The sequence below is a fragment of the Heptranchias perlo genome, chromosome 4 (genome assembly GCF_035084215.1).
Source record: "Heptranchias perlo isolate sHepPer1 chromosome 4, sHepPer1.hap1, whole genome shotgun sequence".
In the NCBI taxonomy this organism is placed as follows: Eukaryota; Metazoa; Chordata; class Chondrichthyes; order Hexanchiformes; family Hexanchidae; genus Heptranchias; species Heptranchias perlo.
In genome coordinates, this window is record NC_090328.1 from 16,643,135 (window position 1) to 16,655,795 (window position 12,661).

At 40.1% G+C, this 12,661-nt stretch overlaps 1 protein-coding gene across 2 annotated transcripts in view; it reads right to left on the bottom strand.

Moving 5' to 3' along the window:
- Nucleotides 1-12,661, bottom strand: part of vegfc (vascular endothelial growth factor c) — a 207,712-nt gene that overhangs the window by 86,441 nt on the left and 108,610 nt on the right. The gene's annotated exons all lie outside the window — the stretch shown is intronic.

Here is a 12,661-nt window from a genome sequence, read left to right on the forward strand (position 1 = left end):
AGGTCAGTAGGTTGACCTGATGCACACATTACAAGTATTTGGCCAATATACAGGCCATCAGTTACTAGATCTGGGAAGTGCCATTCCTGGCTCAAGATAGATGGTCCTGAATTATTGAGAAGTGAAAGATCCTTGCATTGTTACAGAGGGATTTAAGTTACTAGTCTGCTGATACATTTGATAAAGTACAAAAGCCATGAAAACAAACAAATTCTACACTTCAATTGTGAGCAGTAAGGGTATGGTAGTCTAGTGGTTATGTTATTAGACTAATAATCCACAGGCCTGACCCAATATTTCAGGTGAATGTGAGTTCAAATCCTACCATTACAGTTTGAGAATTTAACTTCAGTTAAATAAAATCCATACACAAGAGAAACAGTTATTGTAGAAACTAGAGGGGGGGGGGAATCCATTTAGTGCATTAGGTTGAATCCACATGCAGCTAAGGGTATATCTTGCTCTTCTAGCAATAGTGTTCCTCATTTTATGCTCACTGATTTTTTTTCCCTAGAAATAGGGAACAGAGGAAGTTGTACCCCTTAATTTCTCCATTTCTTGCAATGAGTATTTTTCGGATAAGCGTTTTAAAAATAAAAATAATTTCATAAACAGACATTTTAAACAATTGCTGTTATTAAAGTAATATTTAAAGACCCTTGTTTGTCTTTAACACACACTATCATTCAAGAAAGTGAATGATTTGTGCACTGGATTTCAGAGAGCGATCTAACACAGAGGCCATCACTTAGTCGGCTTGGTTGCTCGATAGATCACCATGTGACATGAGTTTCAAATTAAGTAGGATCTATAATACATCATGTTATTCACCATGACCTTCCATAATCCTTTGTATCAATGAATCTTTGTATTTATCTGGATCAGATTCAGACTATGCAAAATTCAGGTTTGTCTACATGAGAATCCAAAAGTGCAAACATAAAACAGTCTGGTGTGCAAGGAGACCCCTCCGAGCCCCATTAGACTAGCATGTAGCTTGCTTGGACACATTCCTCTCGTTCCACCAAAGTTTGCTAACTGAGCCACATAACTTCTTCTAGGCCTCATGGAAACTGAATGCAGATCCCTTTCCTATCCCTGTACTTGACCCAAGTGCACTTGTGTTATTGGTCACATCACTGATTTATTCAGCTCTTCCACATGCATGGTAGCAGATTCTCTGAAAATAGCTGAAATGACAATATTATAACATTGTAATTATACTTGTCCTAGGACATTATAATTTACTTGCATGAACACACTGTAATGTACTTGTCTTAAGACACAGTAACATTTTATCCAAAGGCATTGTAAAATAGGGCATTGTAATATACCTGTCCTAAGGTATTGCAACGCACTTGTCCCAGGGCATTGTGCTAAGACAGTGTAACATATTATTTCTTAGCATTGTAATTTAGGTGTCCTAAGGCATGGTGACATTCTTGTCTTATGGCATTGTAACATACTTGTTGTAAGGTATTATAACATACTTGTCCTAAGATATTGTAACATACTTGTCCTAAGGTATTTTAACATTATGTCGTAAGGTATTGTAACATGCTTGTCCGGGGACACTGTAATGTATTTATAGAATCATAGAAGTTACAACATGGAAACAGGCCCTTCGGCCCAACATGTCCATGTCGCCCAGTTTATACCACTAAGCTAGTCCCAATTGCCTGCACTTGGCCCATATCCCTCTATACCCATCTTACCCATGTAACTGTCCAAATGCTTTTTAAAAGACAAAATTGTACCCGCCTCTACTACTGCCTCTGGCAGCTCGTTCCAGACACTCACCACCCTTTGAGTGAAAAAATTGCCCCTCTGGACCCTTTTGTATCTCTCCCCTCTCACCTTAAATCTATGCCCCCTCGTTATAGACTCCCCTACCTTTGGGAAAAGATTTTGACTATCTACCTTATCTATGCCCCTCATTATTTTATAGACTTCTATAAGATCACCCCTTAACCTGCTACTCTCCAGGGAAAAAAGTCCCAGTCTGTCTAACCTCTCCCTATAAGTCAAACCATCAAGTCCCGGTAGCATCCTAGTAAATCTTTTCTGCACTCTTTCTAGTTTAATAATATCCTTTCTATAATAGGGTGACCAGAACTGTACACAGTACTCCAAGTGTGGCCTAACTAATGTCTTGTACAACTTCAACAAGACATCCCAACTCCTGCATTCAATGTTCTGTCCAGGGATATTGTAATTTCCTTGTCCTAAGGCATTGTAACATATTTGTCCTAGGGCATTGAAATGTACTTTTCCTAAGTGATTGTAATCTACTTGTCCTAGGACATTGTAATGTACATGTCCCAGGGTCAGATAATTACAGATTTGCACCAGACTTATACACTGCACACACAGCATTATAAAATCTGATTATAACCATAGTTTCACCCTCTCGACTTACATGTTTCCTCCTTCACCTAATTAAACAGGGCTGTCTGGGTTAAAGATGTCTTCACCACAGTTATAAATGCTGTTGCCTATCAACCAGCAGGGAATGTATGCACAAGAATTATCCAGATGTTTTTACTGATTGTTTCTTCCACTCTGAGGTGGAGTGATCTGGCCCTCAATATTCCAAAATTCACTCAGAAGGGAAGACAAGTTGAATGTTGACCTTGGGCCCTCTGAATGGGCTTCACTCCACTACAGCACCATAGAACTATTGGGTTATCCCTATCGAGTGTATTTGTCATCATCTTGGATGGAAAATGAATTATTATTTAGATTGCAGACAGACGCTCCCTTATTGTGCTCCATTGCAGTGATGTGCTATGACTTCTTTCCAATAATCTCTGCGCCTTGCCAAAAAATAATAAAACGAAAAACTTCAACAATGATACCCGGACTTCAAGGGTTAAGTTACGAGGAGAGATTACATAAATTGGGGTTGTATTCTCTAGAGTTTATAAGGTTAAGGGGTGATCTGATCGAAGTTTATAAGATATTAAGGGGAACAGATAGGGTGGATAGAGAGAAACTATTTCCGCAGGTTGGGGATTTTAGGAGTAGGGGGCACAGTCTAAAAATTAGAGCCAGACCTTTCAGGAGCGAGATTAGAAAACATTTCTACACACAAAGGGTTGTAGAAGTTTGGAACTCTCTTCCGCAAACGGCAATTGATACTAGCTCAATTGCTAAATTTAAATGTGAGATAGATAGCTTTTTGGCAACCAAAGGTATTAAGGGATATGGGCCAAAGGCAGGTATATGGAGTTGGATCACAGATCAGCCATGATCTTATCAAATGGCAGAGCAGGCACGAGGGGCTGAATGGCCTACTCCTGTTCCTATGTTCCTATAACATGAAGCAAATTGCTCTCTTTGGGGTGAAGATAGAAGACTATTAAAAAAGTTCACGTGACATACTGTAAAAATAAAGACAAATGTTTCCCATTTTCACTTTATTAATATCACCTTTAAAGAGGTTAAAAAATAACTGTGTGTGTGTTACATAACTGACTGTCCCACATGGTAAACTATACTAAGGAAACTTGGCAAAATGATTTTGACCACGTTCTATTCTCAGAAATTCCATTGTCACAAAGGTTTAAGGTTGCTAGGTCAGATGCATCACATAAATTTTCTCTTCCATTAAACATTAGGCTGCACTTTTGTGGGGGAAATAAACAAGCATATGACTATTTATCTTAGTCAATTATTAAATAGTGAAGCAATTTGTTTTAAAGAATTGTGCTGGAATCTGATGATATGGCTGTCAAACTCATACATAAACATGTCCGAGCATTTAATCTGTTTTAATTAACTGATATTGTTTTCTTCTTTATCAGACAAGCAGATCTACTTTGGATACAGCTGGCAAAAGGTTTATAATTTCCAGCTGTTGGATATAGGGAAGCAGAGTTAAAAGTTGAGTTAAAAGTCAAGCCAAACGACCTCTGTTAATTTGACAAGAGAAATTCTATGCTCAGTAGAGTTATTATTTCAATTAATCCCGAATTTATCCTCAATGATCCTATAATCTAAGAAAATTTTTCATAGCTGACCAAATAATATTTATTTGAGTACTGGCTTTCAGATCTACATTTTAAATCATCTAGCAAACAATATTTTCTGTGCACTAAAATGACAAGATGGAAGATTTCAGCTGAACATTCTTCATTCTTTCCTAGGGCTGGAACAAATTTTCATACCTTAATGTTTCCCTTTTCCCCCCAAACCACTAATTGGGTTCTAGACTTTAACTCTTTCATTTGTATAATCCTATTTATAGATTTGAACAAAAATGGCCACACAGTAGCATTAAGTTATGGGTCTGCACTGCTTGACTCCTTTTGACTGCAATCAGAAGCAGCCTGCAATTGTAAGTGAATTTAAAAGAACTGGATGAAGCCTTCCCAGTATAACTATTACACATTGATTTGAGAAATGTAATTAAATAATAAGCAAAAGCTAACTTAAAATACATCCTAACAGTGGCAGCATGCCCTTATGCAAGCTCTTAAGTAAACCTCCAAGGTCAAGAGAAGGGATTTAGGCATCTCCAGTGGTTAGCATCTTATTATGTCTTAAATTTCAGAAAATCAGGTTGTTCATTCCTGGATACTAAAGTCACTTAAACCGCATGTAGATCACAATGTTTAGGTGTAATTTAGGCTCGGCCCCCCAAAAAAGCATATGTTGTCGACCACAACTTTTGAGAGAAGATCTATTATTTGTGTAGATTGGATTGTGGGCAAGCTCCTGGCCTTTAATTAGACATTCAAACGGTGGCTTTCTGTTTCGCCACTGGCCACAGAGAGCTAAGTAATACATTGATCGCACAGATTTACATCCACAAGGGAATGGCTGGAGCAAGAAACGCCAACTGAAGGAAAGTCTTCCCCTGAAGATTAATAAACTGCCTCTCATCCCTCTCCTAATAATGTGTAGAAAATCCACCCGACAGCAGCTGAACATTTTAATTTGAATGCCCCTTTCAGCGCAGTATCATGGTAAGTGACTGCAATGTAGTAGCACTCAATCTCTGTCAAATGTTCAATGCACGGGTTTCTGTAGAATGCAGCGGATTTAATTAACAAAGGTTTGGTGAAGCCACAATTACATGAGGGCTACATAACCAGCAGTCTGTTTCTAATCATCAGTCACTGCAAAAAGACTCTCGGCACATAGAATGGAGCAACATGCACCACTATTATCTTCTTCTTAGCTCTTTTGGGTCTTATTTTCCAGTGCGGTATTGCAGAAACTGAACTTCCATTTGATCTGTGTTCTCTATTCAGGTCATTTTGATTATAGAAATTAAGTGTTGTGTACATAACACAAGTGAGGAGCATTGTTTTGCTCCAGTTACCACTCAGAAACAGCTTAAGGTGCGATATTCAGCAAATTAATAGTCAGATTTTTTTTAAAAATATTTCTCCGGGATTTCCTTCAATTGTTTAATGGCACAAGGCACCATCCAGTGTGATGCTGAGCCATATGAACCAAAACATCCCAGTGCGAACTCCAGTTGTGGTGAGTTATCTGTTTGCGGCAATAGCTGGAACTTTACATTTCGGAACATAGGAACAGGAATAGGCCACTCAGCCCCTCGAGCCTCCTCTGCCATTCAATTGTTGGCCAGGGGCTGCAGTAACCTGAGATTCCCCAGCTGCTGACACACAGGCAAGAAAAACTTTTGAACTGAAGTAACCTGAGTTCAGTCGCTGGCCTGAGCTGGCTGAAACCGGTGTGAATTAGCTAAGTTTTGTGAAAGATCTCTACGTCCCTGACGTAGGTTCTTCCACTTCCACGATGGTTAGTCTCCGGAGTCTTCGCTCTGGCTCCACGCCCCAGATTCCTCAATCTTATTCCGAATCTTATCTCTTCAAGTGTGTTGTCTTTCTCTCTCCCGTTGGTTTAGGCTTGCTCGCCTAGCCTGTGTCTTCTCCTCATTGGCTCTGTCCCAAGGACTTACGTAGAGTTACCTCATTACTCCTTTTCTAAATAAGGACTTGTGTCTTATCACATCTACTTTGTCTTTCACAAAACTTAGCTAATTCAAACCGGTTCCAGCCAGCTCAGGCCAGCGACTGAACTCAGGTTACTTCAGTTCAAAAGTTGTCTTGCCTGTGTGTCAGCAGCTGGGAATCTCAGGTTACTGCAGCCCCTGGCCAACACAATTAAGATCATGGCTGATCTGTACCTCAACTCCATTTACCCACCTTAGCTCCAAATCCCTTACCTAACAAAAATTTATCGATCTCAGTCTTGAAAGCTCCAATTGTCCCAGCATCCACAGCATTTTGGAGGAAGAGAATTCCAGATTTCTACTGGCTTTTGTGTAAAAAAGTGCTTCCTGATTTCCCTCCTAAATATCCTGGCTCTAATTTTAAGATTATGTCCCCTCGCTCTTGGTTCCCCCAACAAATCCACTGGGCTTTTGGAAGGGATAAAAATCAGCCGCTCCTAATCACTATCTAATCACCCCTGCTGCATAGTCCATGTGTGTGGATGCCAGGTGAGAGCGGGATTAGCCTGTGATGACCTCCGAGAGAAAATAATGTGTTGACACTGGGGTAGGTTTTCATCTTCACCGCCCAATGTCTATGCTTACATGGGAAGACTGGCCACTAGGGCAACTGGTGTGGAACTACACCCCAGCAAGGACCTTCAGATTTTTTTGAATTCAACGTCTCACAGCACTCACATAAGTGAGCCTTCTCTCCCTATGTGCTAGTGAGTGCTTTCGCTTATCCAGTTAGCAATGTATTTTTTTATGCAGCGAGTTGTTATGATCCGGAATACATTGCCTGAAAGGGTGGCGGACGCAGATTCAATAGCAACTTTCAAAAGGAAATTGGATAAATACTTGAAAAGGAAAAAAATTGCAGGATTATGGAGAGAAAGCAGAGGAGTAGGACTAATTGGATAGCTCTTTCAGAGAGCCAGCACAGGCATGATGGGCCAAATGGCCTCCTTCTGTGCTGTATGATTCTAAGATTGATTCTATGTTAGTAACATGCCTAGGGATCAAATAGAGACTTTCTCTTTTGATATTTTTAACTGAATAAGCAGTAAAGGTTATGGGGGAGGAAGGGAATGCATGGGGAAAAAAGCAGCATTTTTGTGGTAATGTCAGGTATGCCGAAGACAAATTTTGGAGTGGATGGAGCGCAACTTTCCAGATACGGCTACAAACGGCATAACGCTAATCCTGCGTTTACAATTGATCTGGTATTACGATCGCCTAAACCAGAAGTCAATATGTGTACCAAAGATTTTGTACAGAGAAAGGCCAAAGCACTTAATAAAAGCCTGTATCTTTTTGCATTGGGTTCAAAGCCTCGTCAACGAGTACTGTCTCCTTGTAAAGTACAACACATATGAATCATCTCAAAGTAGGATTCCAACTGGTGCTGTCTGGGATTAGCAATTGTAGAATCATGGCTACATCGCAGGAGCAAACCGAGCTGTTGGGAGAAAGTGATGGGTCAATGGTTTTTAATCCAGCCATTTTTTATTCTACCAAAAGGCATTTTGACAGTAAGCACATAAGGTTGCCAACCTTATTACATGCTTCAGACATTAAAAAAATCAATCTGATCTGAACCAAATGTGTAGCTGGTTTAATGTGAGCCATTTTAAAATGAATGGTCTTTTTGTGCAGAAAAGGAGAAAAGAAGAAACCATCATATTATCCTCACTACTATTTCTGGATTGTATTTGCACATAATAATAACTCTTTAAAAATTTAGTCCGAACACTGTGCTCCTTATCATTCACAGACATCATTTATAATCACTACTTTAAATGTGCCTTTCAGGACTTCAGAGCAGCTGCCTAACTCTATTTTTAGTACTTTCTACGGTACGTGTGGCCTCTAGACTTGGTGCTTTATGCTGCCCACGAGTGAGCAAGCAGCAGAACTTTTTCTCCGGTGCATTAAAATCACACGAAGATGTGTAAGACTCGTCACACAAATATCAGTCTGGTTCCGCTGACGGTTCAGCGAGTTTCCCCACCGAGCATCTGAGCCATAGGGAATAGGAAGATCCCAGTCTATGCTGAGTCAACCGATCGGTGCTAAAATGATCCTGGATTAGGGAGGGGGGAAAATCAGCAAGGCTCCCTGCTCCTGATCACTTTCCAGCTTGTTTGTGCTTGGGCACCTAGTGAGGGTGGCATCTTCTCGGTCATAATGGGCCAAAAAGACTGCTGACACATAAATAATGGCTGTCCAGATGAGGTAACCTGAGGGTGACTATAAAACCACACCTCAGCAAGAAGTCCTTCAGGAGAAGAGAAGGAAAGTTGACAAGAGAAGAAAAGAAATGTATGTGATATCATGAGGCTAATGATGCTCACAATGATGCCATACATTACAACAGTGACTTGACTTCAAAAAGCAATTCATTGGCTGTAAAGCGTTTTGGGATGTGAAAGGCCCTATATAAATGCAGACATTTCTTTCTTTATATCAATGATAATAATGGACACAAATCTCAAAGTCAATCAGTTCCCAAATCTCACTGTGCTCTGTGCTGCTGAACTATCTCACCCACCAAATTCCAGCCTCAACAACACCAAGGAAAGTGTTTTGGACTGCATCATGTCATCACCCCACAGTCAGAACAATAAGTACGGCCAAAAATGTCATGTTAAATAACTCTAAACAAATATAATCACATGCAATAGCACGGCACAAATAGAATATATGTTGGTATAGGTGGTCTACACAGACCTACTTGCATAGAAAGAAACATAACCCACTTATGCTGTGGCTGGTGTCGTTTAACGATCCCCTATGTACTTTCCTGTATTAACATAATACCAGATTTTCTATTTTGAACTATGGACTAATCATTTAGAAAATAAACCTGTTATACCAACATGCACCAGATGGTAAGGTGTCGGATACTGTTGATTAGTCTTTTATTCACTTTTGTAGCCATGGGGCCATCTTCACGTCCTTTTTCCCCATGTTCTGTTTCTGTGTGCCCATGTAGTACTCCCAAAGTTTCAGTTTTAATGAAAAAGTAAGCTTTCATATTTCATGGGGTCATGATTCATCATATGCTATATAAAGACTGGGCAGAACTCTGTTCGACAGATGTTATCAAACCACCTAGTTCAATATTTTAGTAATTCCCCACAACATCAAACTAAATTACTTATACAATGTCTTTCCCGAACAACAAAAGCTCAGACATCAGATTCAGCTGATGCTACTTAGGGTAATGTAGTACAGTAATTATGATATTGGACGAGAAACCCAAAAGTTGTATTCAATTCCCACTATGTAAAGTTGTGGAATTGTGTTCAATAAACTTGGTAATTTGTGAACTAGCACCAGAAAAAAAAAGACCATGAAAGGTGTTGAATTGCCGTAAACACCCAATTGGTTTGCTAATGACCTTCAGTAAATGGGAGCTGCCAGCCCTACCTCGTCTGGCCTAGACATGTCTCCAATCCCACACTAAATGTTGGACTCTTAATGCCCTCTGAAATAGTCTTCCAAGCCACTCAGTTGTCAAACAATTGCAAAGAAGCAGGAAGGAGAGCCACCATCACCACTTCAGTGCAACTAAGGTTGGTCAATAAATGCAGCCGTCCCAAGAACAAATGAAAAATAAATCATCTTCCCTTCATCATCCCAAATGCATTAGCCTCAAAACCTTTCAGAACCAATGGAACAAACTACTGATTGAACCATATAACTAATAAGTAATAAAGGCAATAGAGCAACCCTCATCATCTACATGTTTCTCCTGCGACTCCCACCGATCTGTAGAAAAAAAATTCTGCAGTAGAATTTCTTATATGACAACATTACCAATCTCTGCTGCTCTTTTTCTAATAGAATATCTTTATTTTCTTCTTTTTGTTATTTTTGTACACATTTTCCTTTATTCTCCTCTCCTTATAATTGCAGACAACTTCTTCTGTGCAGTCACCTCACCTATTGCAATCTTACTTTTTATGAACTGGATGAAGGATAAAGTATCCTGTGTCAATCCAAAGGATCCCTCCTACATTTTCAGCTGCAGAGGTAAAAATACAAGTAAAATGCCCAAATTGTCCATGAGAAACAGTGAGATATCAGTGACGACAAAGGCCAATCCAAAAATAAATTCTGACAAACATTAAAGAAATAGAAAAATATTATAACCTAGAGAGAAAGACCGATCGGTTGATGCAAAACAAAGAACAGGAAATCAGTACCATTTAAAAAGTTACAACCAGTCATTAATCATAACTCATAAACAGATCTAGCACCACCTCATTCTACGCCAAATGGTGGGAAAATTACCAAAAGAACGCAGATGCAAAAGAGTTAACCCAACCCATCTTTAGAATATTGTTAAGAAAATGTTATGAGAAAAAGGCATTCAGTTCACTAAACCTGCTTCTTCCAATAAGCATTGTATAAACTGTGCCATCTTGGAGCTTCTCCACTTCCTTAAACTACTGAAGAAGATGAATAATCACAGGTGAAACTTCCAAGGATAAAACTCAGATTTTTACACTATTTAAGATCCCTCCGAGATCTCTGCGCTCCTCCAATTCTGGCCCCTTGCAAATCCTCGATTTTCTTCACTCCACCATTGGCGGCCGTGCCTTCATCTGCCTAGGCCCTAAGCTCTGGAATTTCCTCCCTACCTCTCTCTCCTTTAAGATGCTCCTTAAAACCTACCTCTTTTACCAAGCTTTTGTCACCTGTCTTAATATCTCCTTATGTGGCTCGGTTTCAAGTTTTGTTTGATAACGCTCCAGTGAAGCGCCTTGGGACGATTTACTATGTTAAAGGAACAATATAAATGCAAGTTGTTGTTGTAGTAACCAAGTGCAAATTCCAGAGTATAAAAATAAAATCACAAACAGCATCATGCTTCTTTCACCAGTTGGATTCCACAGATTATATTTCCAAGACCTCAACAGATCAGGAACCATAAATCAAATGCAAAATATTGCAGATGCTGGAAATCTGAATTAAAAACAGAAAATGCTAGAAATACTCAGCAGGTCAGGCAGCATCAGTGGAGAGAGAACATAAGAACATAAGAAATAGGAGCACGAGTAGGCCATCAGGCCCCTCGAGCCTGCTCTGCCATTCCACAAGATCATGGCTGATCTTCTACCTCAACGCCATTTTCCTGCACTGTCCCCATATCCCTTGATGCCTTTAATATCTAGAAATCTATCGATCTCTGTTTTGGATGTACTCAATGACTGAGCTTCCACAGCCCTCTGGAGTAGAGAATTCCAAAGATTCAACACCCTCAGAGGGAAGAAATTTCTCCTCATCTCAGTCCTAAATGGCCTACCCCTTATTCTGAGACTGTGACCCCTGGTTCTAGACTCCCCTCCCTGCATCTACCTTGTCGAGCCCTGTAAGAATTTTGTATGTTTCAATGAGATCACCTCTCATTCTTCTAAACTCTAGAGAATACAGACCTAGTCTCTCCTCATACGACAATCCTGCCATCCCAGGAATCAGTCTGGTGAACCTTTGTTGCACTCCCTCTATGGCAAGTAGATCCTTTCTGAGGTAAGGAGACCAAAATTGTACATAATACTCCAGGTGCGGTCTCACCAAGGCCCCATATAATTGCAGTAAGGTATCTTTACTCCTGTACTCAAATCCTCTTGTAATAAAGGCCAACATACCATTTGCCTTCCTAATTGCTTGCTGCACCTGCATGTTAGCTTTCAATGACTCATGTACAAGAACACCCAGGTGCCTTTGAACATCAACATTTCCCAATATCTCACCATTTGAAAAATACTCTGCATTTCTGTTTTTCCTACCAAAGTGGATAACTTCACATTTTTCCACATTATATTCCATCTACCATGTTCTTGCCCACTCACTTAGCCTGTCTATATCCCCTTGAAGCCTCTTTGCATCCTCCTCACAACTCACATTCCCACCTAGTTTTGTGTCATCAGCAAACTTGGAAATATTACATTTGGTCCCCTCATCTAAATATTTATGGAACTGAAGGGTAAAAAAAGAAGGTTCTGTGGGGTTATGAGAAAGAGTTAATGTTTAAGGTCAATGACCTTTTGTGAGTTCTAACGAAAGGTCATCGACCTGAAACGTTAGCTATGTTTCTCCACAGGTGCTGCCTGAACTGCTGAGTATTTCCAGCATTTTTTTGTTTTTAGATCAGGAACCGTATTGAGACAACTGGAATTTTTTTTTATTAGTTCATGGGATGTGGGCGTCGCTGGCGAGGCCAGCATTTATTGCCCATCCCTAATTGCCCTTGAGAAGGTGGTGGTGAGCCGCCTTCTTGAACCGCTGCAGTCCGTGTGGTGATGGCTCTCCCACAGTGCTGTTAGGAAGGGAGTTCCAGGATTTTGACCCAGCGACGATGAAGGAACGGCGATATATTTCCAAGTCGGGATGGTGTGTGACTTGGAGGGGAACGTGCAGGTGATGTTGTTCCCATGTGCCTGCTGCTCTTGTCCTTCTAGGTGGTAGAGGTCGCGGGTTTGGGAGGTGCTGTCGAAGAAGCCTTGGCGAGTTGCTGCAGTGCAATATTTGATTATCTATGCCAACACTTATTAATATTCACTCATGCTCTCAAACTGGATATTCATTCAGCTCATTTTTAAATGAGTTAAATCAGAATAGCATTAAATACTTTCGAGAGGAGGTAATCGCATATATTTGTGGGCAAAATCCTAGAGATTT